The sequence below is a fragment of the Tupaia chinensis genome, unplaced genomic scaffold (assembly GCF_000334495.1).
Source record: "Tupaia chinensis unplaced genomic scaffold, TupChi_1.0 Scaffold000625_1, whole genome shotgun sequence".
Classification (NCBI taxonomy): domain Eukaryota; kingdom Metazoa; phylum Chordata; class Mammalia; order Scandentia; family Tupaiidae; genus Tupaia; species Tupaia belangeri.
Window position 1 is genome coordinate 812,145 of NW_006160145.1, and position 4,376 is coordinate 816,520.

General features: G+C 37.6%; 1 pseudogene; it reads left to right on the top strand.

The window, feature by feature from the left end:
* The first annotated feature begins 822 nt into the window (after positions 1-822).
* LOC102494836 (endoplasmic reticulum-Golgi intermediate compartment protein 2-like) lies at positions 823-3,819 on the top strand (annotated as a pseudogene).
* The last annotated feature ends 557 nt before the right edge of the window (positions 3,820-4,376 follow it).

Sequence of the window (4,376 nt, forward strand, 5' to 3'; positions counted from 1 at the left end):
CCATAGCCAGAACATGTACTACTAGGGAGAGATTTGGGTAGGAATGTCTGGGGCCTTGACTTGGGTCTTTTCTAACGTCTCATTTTTTCCTGTGTACCTGTTCACATTGCTGAAAGTAAGCAGTTCTTATTAGTGCATTTCTGCATTGGGAGTATTTGTGCATACAACACAACAAATCATTGATTCAGAATTTGATGCGTGTTTTTCATTTACATTTTTGAAAAGGAAGAATTGTTGATTGTGGTTTATGCACTTGTATGTGATTTTCTTAAGTTTAATGCATTTGAGTTTAGATTGCAGTACACTTAAATGAGTATATCTCTACTCTCTAACCCCACCCTTCTTTGAAATGATAATAAGGTTTCTAAGGGGAAGGAGAAAGATCTTTTAGGGATGAGCAAATGGAGTAATGGCTATGTTGACTCCCATGTAGTTGACCGTGGTTCAGGTCCGGACCCGGTGGCTTAAACTCACACCGGGTGTGTGTGTGGGCGTGCCCAAGATTCCAAGAGGAGAATGAAGGAGAAGGGATTGCGATGTGGCCCTCCCCCCTGCAGGGTGATTTCTCACTTTCTGCCTCTCGTCTCTCTCTGTCTTTCTGGCGAGTGCATACACCCTATAGCAAAAACCTCTCCAAGAAAAAGAAAGATCAATCTTTTAAAAGTATTTTTTAAGTACTTTTCAAAGGTTTTTTTTTTTTTTTTAATTTGTTGTTATAGAGTGCATGCACCTGCCAGAAAGAGAGAGGGAAAGTGGAAATCACTCCATAGCAGGGATGGCCATGTTGCATCCCTTCTCTCAGGATTGTGAGCACACCGTACACATACATTCAGTGTGTATTTCAAGCCTCCTTAACCTCTGTGCCACAGGCTGGCCCATTTAAAGGTAGTTTAAATGTTTGTCAGTGACTAGTTTTATTTTTGATTCTTCCTACATGAATTCCTAAGACAGAGTACTTTATCTTTGCTCTGCTGGGCCCTACATTTTTTCAGTTAAACTTATTTATCATATGATCTTTATGGCAGGACAGAGCAAACCAGCAGTTCAAAATACTGAATATAGATGAAAAGATTTTAATTATTTTCCATTGGAAAGAAAGCAAGGTCACATACATGTCTTCTTACTTAAAAGATTCTGTATCTTAATGCTTTAAACAGCTTTAAGAGATTGTTTTGCTTTGTCTTTTGCCTTCCTTGCTGTTCTTTCTTCCTCCATGATGTTTTCATTGTGGAAAATTTCAAACGTGCCCTGAAGTCAGAAGATGAGTATGATGATTTCTTTGTGCTCTTAGCACAGCAGCTTCAACAGTTGTCAACGGTTTGTCAATTTTATTTGTTCCATCTCCCTCCCCACACTGTAACCGACTAGATTACTTTGAAATAAATCCAAGACATCCAAACACATTCAAACCCCTGTTGTCTTTACCATGAGTTTCCTTCAGAATCCAGTGAGAAGAGAATGTCTGGGAAGCTCCACAGGGTGAAGGCTGCACCAGAAGTCTGTAAGCTTCTCTCTGACTTGAATTTTGTTGAAGCACAAGGTCAGTTTTTTAGTCTACTGTCGTGGTTCTCAAGTGTCTCCAGAGAACTTGTGTGAAGCACAAATTCCCAGGTCCCTACCTACCTATACTGAGAAATTCCAGGGATGAAAGCCAGAAATCTGTGGTTTAACAGGACTTCCACATATCTTTCTTTTGAGCATTCAAGCTTGAGAAGGACAAACTCATGAAGGTAAAATTTCAAACAGAAACAAAACTTCCTGGAAATTGTGTATTTGGCTGCCATCCAACTCTGGAAATCAATTCAGTGTCAGATGTCTTCCATTTGTACAGAAAGATATCAGCTGTGGAATGATTATAGGAGCTTTTAACCAAGAGCCCTGATAATAGTTACACATTCTTGACTCAAAGTCTTCAAGAGGCCTTAATTTTCTTTTTGTTCAGCTTTCTCCCTCTTTCTTTAAACCTCACCACAAACTTCCAGAATGTGGCCTTCAAAAAAATCTAGGCTGGGAAACATGGTGGCCGGCTGGGACCGTAGCACAAGCATGACTATATGAAGGAAAAGGAAGGTTTTCCTGAAGATGAGGCGGCTGAATCAGAAAAAAACTAAAAAAAAAAACAACTTTGTTTGGTGAAAGAATTGGATGTTTTTCCAAAGGTTCCTGAAAGCTATGTAGAGACTTCAGCCAGTGAGGGTACAGTTTCTTTAATACTGTTTACTACTATGGCTTTATTAACCGTAATGAAATTCTCAGTATATCAAGATACATGGATGAAATGTGAATATGAAGTAGACAAGGATTTTTCTAGCAAATTGAGAATCAATATAGATATTACTGTTGCCATGAAGTGTCAATATGTTGGAGCAGATGTATTGGATTTAGCAGAAACAATGGTTGCTTCTACAGATGGTCTAGTTTATGAACCAGCAATATTTGATCTTTCACCATAGCAAAAAGAGTGGCAGAGGATGCTTCAGGTGATTCAGAGTAGGCTGCAAGAAGAGCACTCACTTCAAGACGTGATATTTAAAAGTGCTTTTAAAGGTACAACTGCACTTCCCCGAAGAGAAGATAGTTCATTACAGCTTCTAGATGCATGAAGAATTCATGGTCATCTGTATGTCAATAAAGTAGCAGGGAATTTTCACATAACTGTGGGCAGTGCAATTCCACATCCTCGTGGTCACGCACACCTGGCAGCACTTGTCAACCATGACTTACAACTTTTCTCACAGAATAGATCATTTGTCTTTTGGTGAACTTGTTCTAGGAATTATTAATCCTTTAGATGGAACTGAAAAAATTGCTGTAGATCACAACCAGATGTTCCAATATTTTATTACAGTTGTGCCAACAAAACTACATACATACCAAATTTCAGCAGACACCCATCAGTTTTCTGTGACAGAATGGGAACATATCATTAACAATGCTGCAGGCAGCCATGGAGTCTCTGGGATATTTATGAAATATGATCTCAGTTCTCTTATGGTGACGGTTACTGAGGAGCACATTGTCATTCTGGCAGTTTTTTGTAAGACTGATATTGTTGGAGGAATCTTTTCAACAATAGGCATGTTACATGGAATTGGAAAATTTATAGTTGAAATAATTTGCTGCCGTTTCAGACTCAGATCCTACAAGCCTATCAGTTCTGTCCTCTTTGAGGATGGCCACACAGACATCCATTTACCTCTATTAGAAAATAATACACATTAGCACTTCCTGAGTGAAGGAGAACAACTTTTTGCCTAAGACATAAAGCCTTTTTTAATAATAAAATATTGTGCAATATATTCAAAGAAAAAGAAGTATGAATGAGAAGCAGCAAACACTTATTTTAAAGAGAGAAAAAAGGAAAAAAAATCCCAAACTGAAGTCCTGTAATGTTATGTCTGTTACAAATGTCCTAAAAGAAATTATGCAGCTAATCAGTGAATGCGCCCACCCGGAGTATTGCTTTGAAGATGACTCTGATACTTTCACAGCAAATAGGCCCTATTGAAATCAGACCTTGCTTCTTGGTAACAAAAAGCCTGAAGAAAAGAAGTAAACCCACATCTAAAGAAAAAGGCATTGATAAGTGCAAATATTTGCATCCTTTTGTTTTTAAAAGATATGTCAGAATAAAGTATGTAAAACATAATGGAAAACTAGACTTTAAAAATTTGTGATCAGGTCACATTGTTAATAAAGAAAAACGGACTAAAATATCTAGGCTGTGTAGCTTAATTTAAGTTTGATTTTTACATGAACCAGAGACAGGCAAACCACTCGGCCCCAACCTTTACAAAGGATCTTCATGCTACAGTCCAATCCCCAGCTCCAGTCAGCCTGGATCATGAGTGGTATCCAGACTCAAACCTAGAAACTTCCCATGTGGGTGAGCCTCACAGACCTCAGATATATAACTTTAGTTCCCTTTTCTATTAATAGTCTTTAAACAGTGAAGAGAGATGCTTGACTTAATCCTTTTCAGAGGGAATCTGAAAAACACTTCACACCTGCCACTCTTGTGAAATGCATTACGAAAATTTTATTTAATAAGAAATCCTTGAATTTGCGTAAGAGAAATCAGTACTATACATGTCTGCTGATCTAAAAAATTATAGGTTTTGTATCCCAAGTTGTAAAAAGCAAAATCCAAAATGTTCCAAAATCTGAAAATTTTGAACATTCAACATCACACCATGAATGGAAAATTCCACACTTGACCTTATATAACAGGTTGCAGATAAAATGCTACAATACAAAATATGTAAAGCTACCTTGAAGCTATGTGTATAGGATCATTGGAAAAGTAATGATGCATTTTTGCATAGGAAAACATAGAAAAATACGTCATGACTTTTCCAATGACCCAATATATGAAA